Here is a 24,301-nt window from a genome sequence, read left to right as displayed (position 1 = left end):
ATTATACTATTTACCATTCTTGAGTTATCCTTAGTCCATTAATTACTGTTCCCCCTATTCACAGCCACATTTAGCTGAATCTTGTACAAATGTTATTTTCTATTTTATGGTACGACGTGGTCAGTTTGTTCGGTATATTAACCCAATATGTTTAAGAATAATGATTCATATTGCAGAGACTGTTATTTGTGTTGTGGACTTGACTGGCTGGGCTAAGCAGAAAGCAGGACTGATAAGTACTCAAGACTGTTTATACGACTTTTGTGTATCGTTAATCCGATCGATAGATTTATTGCTCTTTGATAGGGGGTCTTATAACTGGGCACTTAATCGATATAACATTGAGAAAATTTGTAGTTCAGTTGATAGTCTCAGCATTAAAATAGAATTACCAACTTTTATTTGAAAACAAAAAAAGAAATTATTATTATCGAAGGGGTTATTTATACATGAATTATGTAATCAAACAAATCGAACAGATGTGAATTAGGTATACTGATGAGGTGAGACTATAGTTTATGGACTGTCTTTGAGAAACTCTAAAGTGAATTTGAGAGTGTTCATCTAATAACTAGGACTAAATGAGGATTATAAAGTAGTGTGAGGAATAAGAATTATGATTTACAGTTGATGATTAGGGTTAGTAATTAGATTTAGGGTTTTTGTTACGAACTGACATCAGCTACAATGCGAAATAGTATTTAGCCAAATGAGTGTATGAATTTTGCGGTAAAATCCGAGACCTGAAATCTCAAACCTAGATTGGTTTGTCCATAAATTATAGTCTCGCCATGTGATAGTATTTCGTATATTTCCTAGGAACATAAGTAATAATGTTCTCTTTAGCCCTATAAATGCCTTGGTACTTCCGAGTGTGAAGAGAGTCAGTTCTCTCTTTCGAAATTCTCTCACATAGCCACGAGTATACAGCCACTATCAGGAAAGTCCTACTCACTGCCTTCTCACGGAGCAGGTTTTGTTTATGAAATCGAGAGGATGAAAAGTGAATGTCTGGAGCTTTAACCAGGTTGCTAGATAAGAAGGATCCACATAGAGGAGTTTGAAAACCCTCATTCCCAACCAATGGCGCACATGGACATCCGGATCCTGAAGGAACAAGTAGCATATGAATCTATCGATGGTCACCGGTTATCATATGACTTTATCTCGTAACGTTGCCCCACTGCCTCATGGATTAGAACTTCAGGTCAAAGGCTCAGTGAGTGGCCCCCCAAGAAAATTATCTACCTCGGTTTAGTCACTCGGGGAGTATCACAGCCCATATAATACAAATAAGTAATAGTTTTTGAAAACAAGAATCTGGTCACTTTATTTCAATAACAAATTTCATATTTGTCAATAAATAAGCAAAGATGGATGGGGGCTAGAAGTGGAATCCAGTTTGACACATCCTTCGTTCTATTTGGGAATCGTCAGCTGGATGTATCCGCAATCCATAGTTGATATTCACTTCGGTACTCGAACCCAGTATCATTTGCTTCAAACACCATCACGTTATCCACTTATCTATCGAGACAATCCGTACAGGATGCACATATGCCAACAAGAGATTGATCAATTGCAGTTTTAAATAACAATGAGAAGATACAAGTCAACAATATCAAGTGAATCTGTGAATAAATGTTTTTTTAAAAGGTCTATATAACATTCCGTTGTTTTCTTCCTATGATTGTCGATCGTCGCTATCGTTACTCTTTGATGGCACTTGAAATGATTCTCAATATACTATACATATATTACCTTGATATCTTAGATCACCTAGTAAGAACTAATATTTCATAACTTCTAACTCACATTATAATAACCTTTGTGATAAATATCCTCTTAATATAATTTAGTAACTACGTCATCCTAAACAGTTTAACTGTATATTCTTTCCCCTTTACATGTTACATCCCTTCATGTATTAACCTGATTATAAAACTGTAAATTGGTATAGACTCAAGTAGTAGTACCCAGAATAGAATAATCCATTTCATTCTAATATAGAAACAAATTATATATTCAATTATTCATTTTTATATCATTTTAATGCATCCTTTTCATATAGAAATTGAATAATCCTATGAAGGAACCTGTATAGATAGGAATGCTGCATGACTATTTTTCCTTCCCTTCTGTCATTAGTTTGGCAATCAGTAAGAAAATAGGAATGCATACTTAGTTCAATTTAATGACTCTATAATAAATCCGTATTACTGTCAGGAAGTAATAGTCTAACGAATGATTTATTAATCTAATGGTTAGATCATAAAAAAACTGAATGTCTCTTTTTTGGAATTCATAGTAACTATATAAATCATTAAAAATGATACGATAATAGAGGATATTTTATCTATGTTGGATGAAGTGCAATAGATTGAATAAAAAAAAAGGAAAACGTTTGATTTCACTGATCTAATACTGTGATAAGGCGGCCTGCTTGAACATCTGGGCTACCTGTTCCTGTCATCTATATATTTCAACAAGTTATCTAATATTGTTTGTTTTAATACATAATTATGGCTATTAAGCACACAACCTATTCCGGTGCGTTTCTGAAAACTGTACTACCTTTCGCTGTAAAAGTTACAAAAGGTCTAATCAGAGATGTCGTGTTTGCTGGGAACATGCAGCAAAAAGAATATACATTATTCATATGTCGATTGACTGAACTGCTGACATCCAACTGGCGATCACTGAATGTTTATCATCAGGAGCAACGAAGAAATAAGAAACGTAAACATGTTGAAATACTTTATGCTGAGAATTCGATTTTGTACCAAATAATATAATATTGAATAAAGCTTATAATAATAATAATAATATGAGACTCAAAGTTAATCTATGGCTATGGAAAAGACATTGAATAGGATTGAGACAAAGATATTATGCAAGGTATTAGAACTGGTATTGTGGCCGGATATCTGACTCGAATTAGATTGTATTAATGTTATTGAAGTAGACATAATCGTCAATCCTCATAAAAAATTTACGACTTAATCCGATTTAGTGTATAACGGAATTAAATAAGTCAAATACGGGAATGGAGTTTCGAATACGTATATTTTATACAATCATTGATTTGGACAGGCAATCAGATGGACAAAGCGAAGAGAAGAGAGTAGAGAAAAATGAGGAGCAGTAGAGAAGGCGGGTAAGCCAACTCCATTTAATCAAGCGTTCATCAATATTTATAGTCACACAAACAATAAGTTAGAGATATGTAATGAATAGGATAAGAAGTGCACATACACGTACACTCAGATAAAAACAGACAAGGTTGATGAGACAATAGTTGACAAGGTCAAAATGTGATTCAAGAAGAATAGATAAATTGGTCTATTCAGAAGCTATAGTAACTTACATGGGCTTAACATAGTAACCGACAATATACTGGAATAAATGGTTGATATTTTAGCAATTGACAAACGAAGACGGTGCCCTGAATTTTTTCAGACGATTTTCATAACCACTTGGCCTATCATCCAGAGTTATCTCACACAATCTATAATAATACTTCGTTTAGTGTTTATTTTACTTTGTTGCTTGTAAAAGTATTTAGATCACAGTGCTGATGTCATTGCTTTCGTTTCCAGTCATGGGTCATCTGATATGATGAAAGGAGAAAATCTTAGACAACCATTGAAAACTTGGAAGCATTGGACGACCGATTCTTCGTAGTATGGGACTACTCAGAAGTGTGTATCCACGGTCCCTCACACGGGACTCGAACTCAGGATCTTTGGTCTCACACGTGAGCACTTAACTTCTAGACCATTAAGCCGGCATCCGACAGTGGTACTGTCTAACTTCAACCAATCCACGATATTTCGCAACTACGAACTTCTGATGAGCCCTATACTAAGACGAAACTACTGTCCAGTTCTTCCAGGTTTTCACTGGTGGTCTAACATTGATCCATTCGTGATATCAATCTGAACTCAACAATCTCCACAATCCTATACTGAAAATTCCTTATATATCAAGATGATTTATAATACAAGATAGCATAATTCATTGTTTGTTATTCATACTAGTTATTAGTTGTTATTTTGTTTGCGTCTGATAGCAGCTGGATAAACACAAACTATCGAAGATCACTGAGTCACAATGGAGCTCTAGTTTTAAATAGTTCAGATCAAGTCTAGAAGTTTCAGGCTTCTCAATAATCTTCAGTGAGGAGAATCCAACTATTTCAGCAGGTTTTGTTCTAATATGAACTTGCGAAAATACATTCTTAACAAGTCATAACATGTGAAATTATAAATAGTTATTACTCTACTTTTTCTAATTTTGGCGAGACTCTAATTTATGGACGAGCCGATCAGAAGCGTTAGAAGGATTTCAAATTCACAGCGCCAATTTCAGTACCTGATGCTCATGTACAATCGGTTAACAGAGGATTTTAGAGAAAACGTGACAATTAAGCGGCTAAAATAAATGGGACTACAAAGAAGTTCCTTTATTTGTAATTGGGCTAATCAATTGACTTGTAGACCTTAAACAGACTACCCTGATGATGTTATCTTTCGATGTAATGTATATATTAGAGGAAGAAGTCTACTAGAAAAGGGAACTTTGTTCTCTCGATCCAGATTGAGACTAAAGCAAATTATAATAATTGGTGCGAACTGTATAATAAAAGCACTAGTATTATTGGCTGCAATATTCGCAGATGCTACTGAAGCTCTAGATGTTCAGTGGTTTGAGTATTGTAGGGATATATGCGTAATACAAATGACAAACTTACACAACCGGAGTACATACAAACAATATTGAAGCTATATGGTCGAGACTGAGAGATCTTTTGTTACCTTATCATGGCTCCAGAGACCGAGTATTATGGAACCATATGGATGACTCCCTCTACCCTATGCATTACGATTTTAGAACCTTTGAACCTTTTTCTAATCTTGACATGTTTTTGGATCATATAAAAGAAGTGTAACCACTCTAATTCTTTGGTGTTGTATAATATATTTTTACTCTATACTAACTGTTTTTTGATTGACTAACATTTCTCAAGGCCACTTAAAATTCGTTCAAAGGTCGTCCATAAATTATAGTCTTGCCAAATTTTTTTTCTATCCTACCTAAGATAATACTAATTTACATCAATTTAGAAAGTATCTAAGCTATATAAAACTAGACAGAATAATAATGATATGTCAGTTTACAAAGACTCTATTAATAAATATATTAATTTTTAGTAGAACTCAAATTTTATTAAATCAATTGAGTCCCAGAGTGAGCATCAACTCTGAGATGCAGGTACATCTAACTGATGAGTCTGAAATACGACGAAACACGCGTCAAACTGGATCCTCTTGCTTACCACTAACTATCTTTGTTTATCACGATTGTGACTTCAGGAAATATCGAGGCAGTCCACACAGGATGCACAAAGGCCAAGAAGAGACTGATCAATTGTAGTCTTAAATAACAATGGGAAGATATAAGTAAACAACATCAAGTGATTATTATTTGATTTCATTTAGATTTTACTGTTTTCTTCAATGTTTCTCTTTATAGTAAAGAATAACACTGACCAAAAATGAAGTTATATATGGATATATATAACATGAAAATCTAACCGGAAATGAAACAAGAGATCTAATTTGAATGAACACTGATATTGCATTAATGGATGGAAAAGATAAATAAATAAACATATGTTATTCATTCATTTTAGAATTGGTTGTTTGAAACTTCCCATTGATATTTAAGACTGTAATTGATCAATCTCATATTGAAAAATATGTATCGTGTGCAAAGCAGCTCGATATTACTTCAATTTTACAAGCATTATAAAAAAACATAGATGAATGGTAACTAGCAGTAAAATCCAGGACGCGTGTCTCATCTTATTTGGGACACATCAGTTGTTTGTATCTATGTCCAAGAATTAATGTTCACTCTGGGACTTGAACCCAGTATATTTCACTACCAATGCAATCGCGTTTTCAGGCATCTGGACTTAGCAGACAAAAGTCAACGCAATGGCATTCGAAACCATTTGTTTTGGGTTTAGGACCTGGAGTGATCATCAACTCTGGGATGCAAATACATCCCGTTGACATGCGTCCTAAATTCCAGTTCCAGTAACCATATTATTTTCAATTTGTACAGTGATAATTACCTCACTCCTAAATAAATGACCATCTGATAGTAACTAATATCATGTGTTTATGGATTTTTTATTAGCATAAATCACAATATGTCAATTGTATTGAAAGTGCTGTACGGTTTCCAGAGGGAATACTTCCAACTAATTAAAGTCATTTTTTGACAAGATAAAATGAAAAAAATTTGTTTATAAATGGTAATGATAAAAAGTTTCGTTTTCTAACAATTAGAGTACAAAGGAGCTTTAATAGATAATCAAGATAAAATCTAATAAGCAAGAATGAGGATTTGTGGAGATTCGCATATTTTCACACTTAAATCCACGAATCTATCTAAACTAGGCCACCATTGAGAACAAGGAAGCATTGGATCGACATTTCGTTCTAGTATGGAACTCCTCAGCAGTAGGCACCTATAATCCTGGACACGGGACTCGAACTTAGGTTTTGCCCGTGAACACGTAAATTCCATTTCACTGATCTGGCGTCTAGCGGCGTTATTTTCTAACACCGATCGATTCTGGATTTATAGTGAGAAGCCATGTTCAGTCGAGTCTAATTCGTATCGAGTGTGAGACAGTTATCTACCGCACACAATGAATGAACAGTTACGTATGATCATCGATTGGAGTTAGATATTACCATTGTTGAATGATTGTTCAACCGTCCAGAGGTTAGGCGTTCGCGCGTGAGATCAAATGTCCTATACTAGGAAGAAACGGCTATTCAGTACTTCCAGATTTCCAAATATGATCTAGTTTAGACTGACCCATGAACCCAAGTATGGAAATATTGTGTTTGTTTTCGGGATCGACATATTTTTATGAGAGATATTAACTTTGTTTTTTCTTCCTCAAATCTTGTAAAAAAAACTTTGCTCGCTAAAAGTCCTAACTGTACAGAAGATCCGAATTTCGCTTAGTTGGTATGCAACGTAATTAACTTTTTTTGTTTAACAGGCTCACTTTTAAGCCATATTCACATAACCATTGTATCATTTTTCAGCTTTATTACAGCAACAGTGAAAGCTCTTATGTACATAACCTATTATTCTTTTTTTGCGGTTGTTTTGATTGAAACAAATATTAGTGTTTGAAGGTTATTAGCATAGATAATACGTGTTTCATTCCTTCGATCTAAGCGAAAAACTTCGGATAACACTGATTCATTTACATTAGATACGTTTTATCAATATGTAGCTCATCGCTTTGGTAACCCAACTTTTAAATTTCAGAAATAATTTCATGTACATTCAAACTGAACATGATGATAAGTTTCATCTTATGAAGATGAAAACACAAATTTTAAACTGAACAAAACCAAGATACTCGAAATGGTGTCAGGTATAATAAATTTTTGACCATGATCGTTCCGTAACAAGTTGAGGGTAAGCTAATGATTAGTGAGATATTTTCTGGTTAGCGGTTTTTTACTGAGATAATTTTTCTACGGGATAGGCTCGCTAACCTCATGCTCAACCCTCCTCCTATACCCGGGGTTGGGACCGGCAGTAACTCTTGAAGAGCTACAGGCGGAGTTAATGATGAGACGTACTTCAGTGAATTGGGATAACTATGAAGTTTTAAAGAGAAATACTTGGCAACACAAAATGATGATATCGAGCATGATTAATTTGAACGAAAATACTATTCTCATAACTTTGCTTCATAAGTGATTGTTATGACTTGATCAAGGACGTCGCCAATTTGTTATGACTTCACAAAATAAACAAAGGACATATCCTAATTCGTTATTGGTTTTTATGTCCAGCTTTTATTCACGTGAATTGTCCACCAATGGAAATATGACTTCTTCGACCTTAACACTGTAACAATCAATGATGTTCGATCAGTAATCTAGCATCCTTATTGGTCCTTTATCCGCCTAGCCTTTCCACTTGAGTCCAGAACACCAATGACAGCTTCTGTTATGCGAATCATCAAGCATACTTGGTTTATATACTAGCTGAACAGACCTCAGAACACCATAAAATAGGAAATAAAATTCGTACAAGATCAAGCCAAAATGTGGCTGTGAACGTGGGAGACAGTAATCAATAAATTGAGGATAATTTAGGAACAGTAAATCGTATAATAATAATCCATAGGTCAAAATGAAGCTTATAATAAGATGAATATAGATATACATAATCTAGTTACTGAATAGTTATACAATAGGAATATATACAGAATAATAGTCCATTTATAGGTCCCGGAAATTACCTGTACTTATGTTTTCACTAGGATATAACAGTGATGAAATCACTAGTCTGATTAACTGTGGAATAATTGCTTCTTTGTTTTCTACTATGATATAAACTATTCTACCAAACAATCAATGTTTTGAAAACATTGGAAAAAAAAACAAGAGTTTCCTGTAAAGTATCCAAGTGTATAGAGATCAATTTAGACATTGTTTTGTTGAAACTTATTGTATAGTTGACAGTTTTGTTCTACCTAATATACATTTTTTAAGGATTAATCACTCGGTTACAATAGTTTTCCATCATATGAATAAGTATTAACTAAGCATATATAACATAGCTATTCATCATTTATCAATGTCTAATCTATTCATCTTTTTACCAGTGCAATACTTCTCGTTACATTCATTCAACCAAATTTGACATATACTTACTCTTTACATTTATTTATATATTCCAATAACTAAACTTTGCCTTGTAAACTAAATTGGATTATGTGGTATTTCAGTGAACTAAAAAGATCACTCTTTTGTTGTATCACTATAAAGTAATTCTTATTATCATTCACCCCTCCCCTCACCCCAAAAAAAAACATAATAAGGGGGTGTATTTTGTCATCATGAAAATCTCTTATTCAAAGTGAGAGAAAAAAACAAAGAAAAATTAAATGAAAATTTTCAATCGAAAAACGAAAAAAACAATACCACCCCTAACAACAACAAACGAAACATTTTGTAACATTTTTTTGTTCAATATAAAAGTTTACGTTTAAACTTATAGAATAGAGAAACCCTTCCCCCCCCCCGAAAAAATAATTTTTCGATCAGAAAAATTAATGATTCCAAAAAAAGTATCATAGTTACCAACAACAAAAAAAATTAGAATTTACAAATGAAAAGATAAAAATTTATCTAAAAATAAAATAAAAAAAATTTTTTTTGACATTTAACTCAATGATAATTTATTTTTATTTAGATACTATTTCAGGTAGGGGGTGGAAATAAACGATTATTTATTTTTTTTTCTTTTTTTCTCTTTTTTGTTTTTTTTTCAAGAAAAACTAAATAAATAAACCTTGAAAAAAATTGGTTTTAAAATGTTATTTTTATCACTAGTTTTATTTTTTCTCATTTCAATTCGCATTTGTAATTAGAATAAAATTAGTTGGTGATATTTTTCGGTTGGACTTTATTTAAGTGTAGGAAAGATTATGATAGAGTTTCGTTCTCTTAGCTGGATGGTTTGGTCATAGAACTTTCGTCGTCCTTCTGAATGAAATCATCAGCACGAACTTCAGGTAGGAGTGAATTGTGGTTCACAGCTTGTCATGTACACCTGGATGTTAATTGGTTCTTACTGACTTTAAATCTATCATTGTTTACTTTTTTAAGATGGATGGTAACTAGCAATGGAATCCAGGATGGGTGTTTCGACCTATTTGGGACTCATGAGCCGGATGTAACTGCGTTCTAGAGTTGATGTCCAACCGGAGACTCAAACCCAGTACAGTTCGCCTTAAATGTAACCGCTTTATTCACTGAGCTACTGAGTTCTGATGGCCACTAGCTGTCATTGTTTAAAACAAAGAAGTAAACAATGACAGATTTAAAATCAACAAAAACCAATCAACATCAAGGTGTACTGGACAAGCTGTGAACCATATGTGGAGAAATTTGAACACTTCACATCTATCTGAAGTTTGTGCTGATGATGTCATTCGGAAGAATGATGAAAGCCCTATGACCGAACCATCTAGCTCAGAGAACAAAACTCCATCAAAATCATCTACTTGAGCTACAAATCTTCTCCAGCAGTAGGAAAGATTAGTGATTTTATAAACTAAAAATTAATGGAAACATTTAATTGGTATAAAACAGTTTGATTCCAAGTAGGTTATTATTAAGAACTATGATTTCTTATGGTAATTCGTTCTTCTTTAACGTTTTACTGTAGAATATAGACCATTGGTAAATTTTTGTAACAGGTGTAGTTGTAATTGATTGACAAAAAGTAAACGTTTTGTAAGTACATTGAGTAATTTGGCATTGGATAATAATACGAATAATATACCATTATAGAGCTACTCTCTCCAGTTTTCAGTTAGTTTTTTTCGGTTTACATCAAGGACTGATCTTAAGTAGATGAGCACTGAAAACCTAAAGTAACTGAACAGTTGCTTTTGTTGGTATATTACTTTTCAACAATGTACATCCATGACTAGTCGAGAATTGAATCCAGTTCCCTTATGTTTCACAGCGAGTGTTTAACCTCTACACCGATAAGCCAATAGTTTGAATCTATAATTTCAGTCAATTCGAAATACTGATCAACTTCCTTTCTATTTCGTGATAGACGATACAGTTAAATCTTGCTAGTAAAAGCTTATTACTAGAATTCCTGAAATTACTTCACATAAATAGTCATTTCATGTTAAGCACTCGCTATAACACTTGGAGAGTTTAGGATCGATCCCGAACAGCGTTGAGAGGTACTAATTGCTGAAGATTCCCTTGCAACATTAGAGCTACAGTTCAGGGATTCCAGGTTTTCTAAACTTATCAAACTAAAGTCAGCTCGTAATATCAATCATCTCTGAAATCCCACATATTAATTCTGAATGCATTGCTTAGTCTCATTATCTTATTTTGAATAGACTGTAAGTTACATATAGATTTTTTCGCAAGAAAGCCCTGAAGAATTCATTACAGCTCTCTTATTTACCAATAGAATTTATTAGTTCAATTCATGAGTCAATGAAAGCTAGACCACCATGGAAAACTTGGGAGCACTGGATGGCCGTTCGTTCTAGTATGGGACTCCTCAGCAGTACACATCTATGATCTCGCTCGCCGGACTCAAACCCATAACCTAACGGTCTCGAGCACACAAACGCTTAACCTGTAGATCATTGAGTTGACATCCAATAGTGTTAATGTCTAATTTCAATCAATCCAACAGAATGTTAGATAATCCGAATTGATCGAATATCTAATGAATAAAATTTAGTTGATGAGGTTGAATTTCGTACAATGAAAACTATTAGAAACTTGTTGGTGCTAATGAATAACAATAATGACAGGAAAAAAACAGTGAATAACGCAATAAATTACGTTTAATTTATATCTAGACGTTGTTTACTTTTACGTTATGACTTTATTGTAGTTTTTGAGACGCTATGGTAACTTAAGTTCTGCAATATTGACGTCTGTATGTAGTTAATACATATGCTGACGTATATACAACTTACTACAATTAACTCTTATGAAACGTATACGGGATTTATGAATTAGAAAGAGTAATGTGTAGAAAATTACGGATATTAAACGGTAACTGTTAGGGTCTATTTATGGCCTAATACTATGCATATATTTTTATTGTGTAATTGTTAAGTAATTAAACTATGTATATTCTTATTCCTCTTATTATAAGCTTTATTTTGACTTATAGACTATCATTATACGATTTACTATTCTTGAATTGTGCCCCAGTCTATCAATTACTATCTCCCAGATTCATAGCCACTTTTGGCTAGATCTTGTACATATGTTGTTTTTTATTTTATGGTACGATGTGATCTATTTGGTTTGTATATAAACCCAGTATGTTTGAAATACATTATCCATATCGTGGAGGCTGAGATTGATGTTCTGTATTTAACAGGCAAGGCTAAGCAGGAAGAAGGACTTATAAGGACTTTAGACTGCTCCCACGGGTTTGTGCATCATTGATCCGGTCGATAATTCACAGTTCTCTAATTGTTGGTATCATTACGTTATATGTTAATTGGACCCAAAGCCAAAAGTTATGACAAAATTGAACAACCACCTCACAATCTTATTAACTAACATTTATTCATTCTTAATTGACTGTAATAATCAATCTTCGAATGATGACACAGTAACAGATTTTATCAACACTATTAGAGTTTATGTTGTATAAGGTAATCATTTCTTTTCAGAGTTTGTTCAACACTAGTATAAGATGATTAATGATGGAATACAGTGGATTATGCATCATTTCTGTGCAACGATTTATCCCATGAAGTTGTAACGAATACTCTTAAGTATAACCATTTCATTTCTCACCTGTTAGTTTAACCTATTTATTTGTTCAATGATGATTGGTAGATCTTTTAAAATGAATAATTGGTTCATAAAAGTTTCATAGTTTCATTATCAGTCTGAATTCCACTGGTGATTAAATTACCATAACTATTGTATTATTGCTTTTTTAAGTTATAGATGTATTTTTACTGATTAAATTGCTTAGATCATTTGAAAAATAATTATTTATCCTAAAAGTTGAATTCCTTCTGGTGATCGACTGGATTATGAAAACCTCGACATCTGACAGGAAGCATGGAATACAATGTACATCTCAGAATCAATTAGACGATTTGGACTTCAAAGATGACCTAGCCCTCCTATCTCATACGCATGAAAAAATATAGGCGAAAACAACTAGTGCAGCAACAGTTTCTTCATCAATAGGCCTCAATCTACACAGAGGAAAAAGCAACATCCTCAAATACAACACGGAGAACACTAACCAACCCAATCACACTTGATGGAGGAACTCTGGAAGAGGTGGAAACATTCACGTACCTGAGTAGCATCATTGATAAATAAGGAGGATCTGATGCAGAGGTAAAGGTGAGGATTGGCAAAACAAGGGCAGCATTTCTACAATTGAAGAACATTTGGAACTCAAAACAACTCTCAACCAGTATCAGAATCTTCAATACGAACGTCAAGATAGTTCTACTGTACGGAGCTGAAGGGTTGAGAACTACTACAACGATCGTCAAGAAGGTACAAGTATTTATAAGCAGTTTTCTACGCAGCATATTCAATATCCGTTGGCCGGATACTATCAGCAACAGCGTTTTATGGGAGAGGACAAATCAGCTTCCAGCTGAAGAGGAAATTAGGAAAAGACTCTGGAAGTAGATGGGACATACATTGAGGAAATCACGAAACTCCATCACAAGGCATGCCCTAATTTGGAATTCGGAGGGGAAACGGAAAAGAAGAAGGCTGAAGAGCACATTACATCGGGGAATACAAGCAAATATGAAAAAGATGAATGTTAACTGGAAAGAACTGGAAATGATTGCCCAGGACAGGGTTGGATGGAAAATGCTAATGGGTGGCCTATGCTCCTCCACGAGGGGTAGCAGGCGTAAATAAGTAAGTAACAGTTGAATCCACAAGTCGATCTAAGCTAGACTACAGTTGAAAACAAGGAAGCAATGAACGGCCGTTTCGTTCTAGTATGAGACCTTTGACATTGTTTATCATCTCTAATGTTTAAATAAATTTTACAGTTGATAAATCCTATAATTATTCACTAAAAAATATTTAATTTAATCTATATTTTGAAAATTTATGACAATCATGTTGTGATATGGGTTACTGATATCCACTTCAGTAGTATATAATGATGGTCGGGCATTGAATGTATTTCAGTAGAAGATAGATAAGGAGGGAAAGGGAACGGCACGTAATTGGTACGAAAATGAATGAAAAGTTATAATCGGAGACTATGGATGGATATTTTTTGCAGTAGAAACAGTCAAATTAAGACAATTGATTGATAGTTTACAAATTAACTGTTCACTATATGGTTCTCATATTTTAATGAGATATTCTGTAATGTTGTGCAACAATACATTCGATTGTCCCCATTCGCGTTTTGTTCACTACAATGTTCTTTTCTTTTTTCTTTTTCTGAACTTCATCACTAGTTTTATGTGCATATAAGGGATGGAATTCAAACAGAGATTATAGTTCTATACTTGTGGCTTAGATCGCCCACGCTATTAATGATCTATCATATAGAAACTGAGGTGTCAAAATCGGAAAAATACAAATCTAAGGTGACAACAATACTTACCAAATGATATATATATTTTTCGATTATGGTTAATTTTGGGTAACCTCTTTTATTAACTTACCTTACAGACAATGTTATTCTTTGTACTATTATGATCACTGTCATATCTGTATAAACGTGTACACTTAGTCACTCGACAGACTCTAGCTAAAATGTTGATAGATTAAATAACGCTTGGTGATTCATTCTTTTTCTTCATGTTTATATGTACTCAATCCTATTATTAGCCTTAACCTTGCCTTTTTGTGCCCTTATGCGATTTGAATATTAATTCGGCTCTGTATGTCGAGCACATTAGATCCCCAGAACTCATTTGCAAAAAGTCCTCATTTTTTTTAATTTTATCCTCAAAAATTAAATTTCATGTATCTGCACAAACTAACGCTTACTTGACCTACAGCTTGCATTTTCCACTCGAAATTTCTTGAATATCATTAATTGACAGATTTGTTCCGTACGCTATTTTGTGACTCTCTCAACGGCGTTTCTATTATTGTATAAATAAGCTTGATTTGTGTGCTTAGTGACATCCTATTTCTGGGTGCTTGTAGAATATATTCTCTACATCTCATCGAGAATTCTTGATCTAGTTAGCAGGACCAGGAACAACGGATTAGAATAACCTATTTTGTCAGTGTATCTTTGACTTTCGTTCTGTTTGCCAAGTAAGGTGATCTTGTAGCTTCGTTATCTTCTCTATCCTCTAATAAACTGTAGTCACTGCTTCATATTGCCTTGTGATTCCAAACACCGTCGGGTTTAAAATAATAACGTTTACAAAGGCAATTGATTAACGATGCTAAGTTACTCCTATATATATATACATATATGAATATTTAGTTTTAGGATGTGAACTCGAATAAAAGTTCTATCACAATGAACTAACTATTTAACAATATAATCTAACTTTAAAAAGAAAAAGACCTATGTCATTCATCAATGATAATATCTGTGAAAAAAAAACTTTACGAAACATGATCATAACAGATGGTTATTTTATAAATGAAAACGAATTGAGTCCAAGTTTTCTTTTCAAGATAATCCAGTGTTGTTGTTGTTGTACTTGTTTTCTTTAGTTATTTAGGTCAACAGATGATAAGATCTAAAGAGAAGTATGAACTGGTTTATTGTTGTTGCTGTGTTTAGATTATGATTTATTTATTTGTATTAGTTTTGTATTTTGAAATTATTCATGGTGAGTGTCACGATTATGAAGCGATCACAAATGAGTTCTGTTCACAGGAATCGGTGTCATTACGCGAACACATATGGTACTAGTAAGTTCTAATTGGTAGCTGGAACTACACTACACATGATCATAACTCAGAGAGCTGAGAAGCTGGAAGGAATTCTTTGATTGATATATGTTGGGTCGATCCTGAATATTTCTCACAATAGACATGACAAGCTCAGGAAACATTGGTTACTGGGACTACACTACACATGATCATAACTCAGAGAGCCGAAAAGTTGGAAGGAATTCTTTGATTGATATATGTTGGGTCGATCCTGAATATTTCTCTCAATAGACATGATAAGCTCAGGAAACATTAAAAAGCATTTTATCCAATCAATTAGATTTTTCAAGAGTAATGGATAAGAAATTCAATAGAAGTGACACTATCAGTATAAACTTCAAGATGTATTTCGAATCGATGCATCAGTATAACAAAAATGATATTGAATCTTACAGTAAAATTTGATTGTCATTAAAACCATGAACTGATCTAAATTAGACAATCAATGAAAACTTAAAAGCCCTGTGACTCCGTTTCTTCTTAGTAGGTGACTCTCTATCAGTTTTCATTCACGACCCCGCAACCGAAAATCTAACTTAGAACTTCTGGTTTCGTGCGCGAATGCTTATCACCTAGACTACTGAATTGAGATCTATTGGTTTACAAGTACAACTACAATTGATCCACGATATAAGTTGACAAGGTTTTATTATCATCGCTTGGTATCATCCTCACATCTTACATGGTTTAGCTCTACTTGACAGGGCTTCTCATTAGAACACTGGGAATTTTGTCTTGTATCTTTTCACAAGTGAGCATATGATAACTTTTAATATGACAATATTAGAGATTATTAAATTTCATTGACATCGCAAACTGCTTTAATTTGAACTACAGGTCCTGGGTTCAACTTCTGGTTTCGGCGTCGTGAATTCACACTTCTGAGGAGTCCCATAATAAATCGGATTATGCTTTCTATAAAAATTGAATAATCTCTACAAACCTATATTAAAAATTTGATAGGTTTAATTCTTACCATCAAATTGGTAAATGAATGTATGGCAAGTTGTATGAATTGCTTTTTCAGTGAGTTCAAGCTTCAAAAGTTAAATTTTCAACGCCTCATGAAATTGCACAATCAAGTGCCTATCAGGACTCTGTAGCTATGTGGATAAAATGATGGCTTTTGAAGCGAATGGTACTGGGTTCCAGTATTAGAGTCAAAGTCGACTCTGGAATGCAGGTACATCCAGCTGACGAGTCCCTAGTAGGACAAAATATGCGTCAAACCGGATTCCACTGCTAACCACTATCCATCTCTGCTTATAACGCTTGTGAATTAAGGCTTTATTGAGGCAATACGCATAGTATGCACATATAGCCGATAAGAGGCTGATCAATTGCAGTCCTAAACATCAATGAAAAGATTCAATCAAACAATTCCAAGTGAATTTAATTTATCATTATTATTATTAGTGGCTTTATTCAATATAATATTTTTGATACAGTATAGAATTCTCAGGACAAAGGATTTCAACAAGTTATTGTTTCTTACTTCTTGATCTATCCTGACGATAACATATTGCCTGATCACCAGTTAGATGTTAGCAGTTCAGTCAATCATCATTTGAATAATGTATATTCTTTTCGATGTATTTTGCCAACAACCATGATGTATCTGATTGGGTTCTTTTGTAAGTTGTACAGCGAAATGTCGTAAACGTTCATGAATGCACCTGAATAGGTTATGAGACAACTAGACATAATGAGGTGTTAAAATAAACAAAAAAGCTGACGACTTGTTGAAATATCCAGATGTTAGGAACAGGTAACCCAGATATTCAAGCAGACCGCCTGACATTATCATAAAAAATCATTGTAATAATAATTTCATTCCTACATCAAATGATTTTTAGCATTTAACCTATCTTTGAAATGAATTTTTTTCTTGGCGAACAATTAATTTAAGTTATATAATATACCCTTGTGGGTCAGGGTGATTTTGCATTGGCTTTCAGGAGAACCAGACACCATCCAGACTTTCACGTGACAACACAAACAGTACAGCTCAATTCCGTTTAACAGGAGAGTCAGACACTGCTCTCTGGCTTAACCCAAGCAATACAGCTTGGTTTTGTTTCGCAGGAGAACCAGACATTATAAGCAAAGATGAACGGTACTGGGTTAGAGTCTCAGAGTGCACATCAACTCTGAGATGCAGGTACATCCATCTGACGAGTCCTAAATAGGACAAAACACGCGTCAAACTGGATTCCACTGCTAGACACTATCCATCTTTGCTTATCACTGAATTGTTTTCGTTAAATCTATTTAACTAAATATGTAAGAAAAAAAAATTAAATTACCTAGGAACTAGGCTTTTGAATGAATTTATTTTAATAATTGAATTCATGAATCCATTTAAGCTTGATCACTATTGAGGATCTGCAAGAACTGGAACGCCATTTTCTCCTAGTATGAGACTCCTCAACAGTGTGTATCCATGATTCTGCATGCGGAACTCAAACAAAGGACCTTTGCTCTCGAGGATGAACGCTAATTTTGTTTAAAATAAAGTAAGATGAATCAAGACGAAAATGATAAGCTAAAATTAGAATATAAAATATGTTCTTTATTATATTGATTAGATGGTTAATTATTTTCTTCGAGATGATCAATATTACTGATTAAAGTAGATTTGTTTGTCCTAACTTACAGTTTAATTTAGCTTAAGATGTTTAGTTGTATTAAAAAAAAGATCGTAGTTTCTTTTATTACCTCAAATAATAAACTTTAACTATATAACAAAAGTAAATAATCTAAGTATAATCGATAATTTTGCTCGATACATTCAAGAACATACTTTTTTCCACTCAAATATAGTAGTATGCTGAGAACCAAATTATCTTTGGTTTTAACCAATTTCGAACTTGAATTGTAACTAGTGATGGGATGATTATTACAGCTCATTATTATCAACTTTAATATCCATCAGTTATTCATGTGTTCACCGGTGATAAGCTTTAACTTGGATTTCATAGAGTTCTAATGAGAAGTCGTGACCGATGGAGTCCAAACGGTAAAGGGTGTGGGATAGTTATCCACCTCATACAATGAATGAGGGGTTACGTAAGATCAACGATCTATCGAAGTTGGACATTACCACTGTTGGATGGGAGCTGAATGGTCTGTGGGTTAAGTGTTCACGCATGAGACTAAAGGTTCTGGGTTCAAATCCCGTATATCAGTTCGTGAATTCACACTACGTAGGAGTCTCATACTAGGTTGAAATAGCCATCCATATTTTCAGTGATGATCTAGCTTGCATTGAATTCAACTATAAGTAATATAATTAACAACTATCTCGTTTTGAACACATGAAACACGTGTCTGACGCTTGATATCAATAACTTTAGTATGTTTCAAGAGACTGGATCTTAGCTGTTCATTAAACACCATGAAATCTTTCATGTTGATAATTTTATATCTTGTCCAATAGATGTTTATCGATAGGACTATTTCCTTCTCTTGATCAAAGATTATTCGCAAAACGTATGAAATCTTTTTATATACACAACAATACTTAACTTGACTGTAATAGCACTATGAAATGACTGATTATTAGAACAATGAATATCTCGAATTGAGGTAAATATTTTTTTTAAATTAGATCACTATTCAATAACAATCAGTAATCACTTAGTAACTGAGTTACTATAGTTACCTTTCATTGTATTATTCAGAAGTTTTGCCATTTTTACTTTGAAACTTTTAAGTATTTAGCCGCTGATGATACAAGAGTTTCTTTAAAAACACAGGTATTGTTTATGAACCCAACTAATAAGATAATCTCATTAATTAATAGAGAAGAAAAAGAGAATATTGAAGCCCAATAGGAGATGATGAGATGGAATGAAACATCAACGTAAAAACAAATCAACATACAATCGTTATTCGTCAATACTTGGAGCGATAATATTTCACTATATAATATTATTGTGTTGAACTTCCGCCTGGATCCCCTCTCTGGTTACTGCCGGCTTCATGTCCGGATAAAGGAGGAGGTTCGGGCATTTGCTTAGTGACAACATCCCATCGAAAGCTATCTCCCCCCAAAAAACTGATCAGAAAAAATAATTCAAACCATTTAAACTCTGCCCTGGGAGTCAGACTCTGGAATTGGATAGGACAAACATTGACGAATGTATCCAACTGCGTCACAAGGCGAGCCCTCACTTGGAATCTTCAAGGTCAAAGAATATAATAAAAAATTGTGATCAGAATTATTCAAGTCGACCTAATAGATCACTTGTTCATTAATAATCATTATATTTTGATAAAAACTTGATGAAAAAAAACATTTTCTTATGTATGAACGTATGAATGAAGATCCTCTTTATCTATGATATTTGACTATTGTGATAGGGAAGTTGGTCGCATAATTTCGTGAATTGGTTGGAGTTAGACGTTAACACCGTTGAATGACAGCTCAGTGTTCTAAAGGTTAAGCGTTCGCGACTGCAAGTTCCAGGTCCGAATCCCAGGTGGGGAGTCATGGGTGCACACTGTTGAAAAGTCTCATAATAGAACAAAATCTGCGTACATTGATTCCAGGTTTTCAATGACGGTCTAAAATCAATCGATTCATGATCTGAATCAAATACTTCTTATTATTGTTAAACATTATTTTTGCTATAATGATATGAATTTTGCGAATCCTGAACACTTTTTCTGTATGTTAGAGTTGGTCAAAACTAATTGAACTATAATATTAGCCGGTGGTGGAGAAGATTTGTATCTCAGGTGGATGATTTTGATGTAGGTTTCTTCTCTGAGCTGGATGGTTTGGTCGTTATAATATTAGCCATATCCGTATATGTACCTTTAAAGGTCGGCCATCTTCTGTTTTTCTCTGAGATAATCATGCACTATCATTTCTTGTATTTAAAACACCTGAAACTATTTATATTATTGACAGAATAGGAAGAGATTCTTATTATAACATTGTTACAGTTATTATTATTAGCTTTATTCAATATTACTTTACCGCTACAATATAGGATTTTCAGTACAAAGTACTTCAGCAGGTTTCCTTGTCTTATTAGTGAACGGTAGTTAGAATTTAGCAGTTCAGGAATCAACATTTGAATAATGTACATTCTTTTCGGTGTATATTGCCATCCATCAAGATGTCTCTGAATATACTTTTTTGTAAGTTGTACAGTGAAAGGTCGTAAACGTTTCGTGAAACACCTGGGAAGATTATACAATTAATAAACATAACAATGTGTTAAAATAAACAAGAGAAAAAGATAACTTGTCGAAATATGTAGATGGAAGGAACAGGTGACCCATATATTCAAACAGGCCACCAAAATATTATGGTGAGTCCTATTTACTGAGTCACAAGACAAGCCCTCACATGGAATCCTGAAGGCTAACGGAAAAGAGGAAGACCAAAGAACACAATACGCCGAGAAATGGAAACAGATATGAGAAGAATGAACAACAATTGGATAGAACTAAAAATTAAGGCCCATGACAGAGTGGGTCGGAGAATGCTGGTCAGTGACCTATGCTCCATTGGGAATAACAGGCGTAAGTAGGCAAGTAAAAAGGAAGTCAAACTCTAATTTAAAGTTAAAAAGGAGCCCAACTTACTCTCCACTTTTCTCAACTACTATTTTAAAGTCATCATCACCATTTACTTGATGGGTTCAACTCCCATTATAAATCTAACAAAAAGATATTGAATTCGAGTTCCACTGATTATTATTATTATTATTATTATTATTATTATTATTATTATAGTGATGTAAATGGATCCAACTAGTTAAAATATGATCATCTTGTAAATACCAATACTTTTGATACATCAACTCAATTATCGAAGTTCTTACTGGGACTGATTAGTTCTATGTTAAATATAAATAATTAATAATAATAGAAATAAACCTCCAAATTTTACAAACCATCACTTTCATTTTGCTTATTCAATGTGGTATTTGGCCTAACTTTCGGTAGTTCAAGTTCAATACCATATAATACCACATAATGCAACAAAAGTATTGTGTTTTGTGCGACTGATATCAACAGATATAAGTAGTAAACAAAGATGGATAGTGGCTAGCAGTGGAAACCAGGACAAGGCGCGTTTCCTCCTATTTGAGACTCGTCAGCTGGATGTACCTGTATCTCAGAGTTGACGTTCACTCTGGGACTCGAACCCAGTACCGTTTGCTTCAAACGCCATCGCGTTATCCACTTAGCTACTGAATCCTGATAGCCACTTGCTTGTGCAATGGGGTGAAGTTTTAATTCAATTAGTATTGTTTGTTTGAATCTTCCCATTGATGTTTAGGACCAGTTGCAATCCTAAACATTAATGGGAAAATTCAAACAAACAATACTAATTGAATTTAGATATAAGTAGTATTTATCATCAATGGACAATGAAATGCCTGGCAGCAGAAGATTAAGATGATCGAAGAAATGACAACGAGAACAAAGTATGATTGGTGTCGAAATGAAGAAACAATAAAGTTTGAGGCGATTGATTGACATTTGGCATAATGAATTATTTACTGTATGGTTCTCAGATGTTCTGTAATGTTGTATTGTAATACATTGGATTGTCCTCACTTGTGTTCTCGTTCACAACAATACTATTTCCGTTCTTAATTTTTTAAATTCCCTCGTTTAATGTATTACAAGATTATAATTAATATTGTTGACAGAAAGCAATAATATCCTGTATTTGATAATTCTCTAAGGAATGTTCAAAATAAATTACACTTTAGTTAAAAAACAAAATTCATTTTGAACAAGAAAAGGAATATATATATTCCATAGCACGGCCGAGAATGAGGAGAGTCACGTGTCTCTCTCTCTCTCTCCAAACGCTCTCACATGACCACTCGTATACCACCACTATCAGAGAGGTCCTACACACTGCCTTCTTGTGGTGGGGGTGTTGTTTATGAAATTTAGGGGACTAAAAACAAATGTCCAGAGGTTTAACCGGTTAGGTGGATAAGGAGGATCCATCTAGGGGAGTTGGAAAACCTTGATTCCGAACCAATGGTGAACATGGGCTGCATGATCCGTAGAGTTGAGATTTGGTTGGTGCACGATCGATCCTTACGGAATACAGCCAGTTGGTCTCAAAGTTGGGTGTCTACGGAGTCCTTAATTTTGTTTAGCAATACCTTGTTGAAGACTTTTCCTGGTATTGATAGAAGACTGATGTCTCTGTAGTTATCACACCTGCTGAGATAGCCTTTTTTTGACATTTTGATCAGACGTCATTCTTTTCAATCTGTTGGTACTTGTTCTTCATCCCAAAAACTGAAGAGAATGTGGAGTATCTTTGCAGTTACTGCTACGTCTGCTTTCAGTGTTTCTGTTGAAATGTTGTCTGATCATGCTGCTTTGCCACTCTTGATTTGTCTGATGGCCATGCTGACCTCTTCAATTGTTGGTGGGCCAACATCGATTGAGAGATTTATGGGTGCTTCTTCGATGTTAAGTGGGTTCATTGAAGCTGATCGATTCAAGAGTTCCTTAAAGTTCTCTACCCAACTGTTTCTCTTTACTTCAATGTTGGTGATTACTTTGCCTTTCTTGCTTTTCACAAGTTGGAGCATTTTTTTTTTTCAACAAAAACGTAAACAAATAAGTAAACCAATGATTCCTATCGACATTTTGTTGTCAAATCAATTTTGTTATACACCTGATAATTGAAATAGCACTGAAGAGAAAACAAACAAACAAACAAAAACACTGTGGAATACATTAACTTAGTCAAATAATCAACATGAAAATAACAAAAACAAATTATAGTCATTATCATCATCATCATCCATCGACAACAAAACACTTTCAGAAAACTGTAATAATCAATAATTTATTGTACATTTGAGCAAATCAAAGAAAGTCAGTTAGTTATATACAACATAGTACATAACAGATGTGTACATTAGTTCATGTTACCGCCTTCTGTTATTATATCAAGATGAAATTATCAAGGTGAATTTTAGATTAATTATCATTACTGATATATGGTAGTCAAAGTAAAGTATGATCGGTCATTGAGAGTAGACAAACATCCACAGCTTACGGATTATTTAATATGTGGTTTGCTCTCCTCTCATTGATTTCTACTCAGAACTTATTATGTATGACTACTTGTAATTGTCTTGAATAAAGTATTCTCTAGTATTAATGTGGTTCTCTATATTGCGTCGTTAATCCTGATTCCGATATAACGTGATTAGTCTTATTAACGTACTAACGCATTGTAATATACATGTAGAGAGGAAAATAAAGTATTGTAAGTCATCCGTTATATCAATTACTATTATCAATAATTCGATCTTGAAAACTGCGTATCCGCAAGGCTACTGGTAAGTAATGAATTCTAATGAGGAGCATTGACAAGTGAAATTTATGAATTACAATTAGAAATATGTGAAACTTGTAGGGTTAGATGATGATAACATGAGTTTGATTAGTTATTTGTATCAACAATCATCGTCTAAGCATAACAGTTTGGTACTTTACTGATAGTAGTTGAGACTCAATCAAGGTAATTTATTCAAACATATTTCAGATCTTGATGTTAATGAACACAAACTAGTAGTTTGATTATTATCAGAAGACGTTTTTCTTGGATGTTATAGTAATTTTACTAGTTGAGATCATGAGTCAATTGAAGCTAGACCAACATGAAAAACCTGGAACTACTGGACGTCCGAATCGTCCTACTTTGGGACTCCTCAGCAGTGTGCATCCATGATCCCCTCTCGCGAAATTCGAACTCAGGACCTATCGGTCTC

The 24,301-nt window shown here is 33.8% G+C and overlaps 1 non-coding gene across 1 annotated transcript; it reads right to left on the bottom strand.

The window, feature by feature from the left end:
- Positions 1-21,671: 21,671 nt before the first annotated feature.
- Smp_tRNA_02300_Pseudo_TTG.1.1 lies at positions 21,672-21,743 on the bottom strand. The gene has a single exon. It is a non-coding gene (tRNA).
- Positions 21,744-24,301: the final 2,558 nt, after the last annotated feature.

This window comes from Schistosoma mansoni, chromosome W (genome assembly GCF_000237925.1).
Source record: "Schistosoma mansoni strain Puerto Rico chromosome W, complete genome".
NCBI classification, from domain to species: domain Eukaryota; kingdom Metazoa; phylum Platyhelminthes; class Trematoda; order Strigeidida; family Schistosomatidae; genus Schistosoma; species Schistosoma mansoni.
Note: the sequence above shows the minus strand (reverse complement) of the source record. Positions and strands in the feature narration are given on the sequence as shown.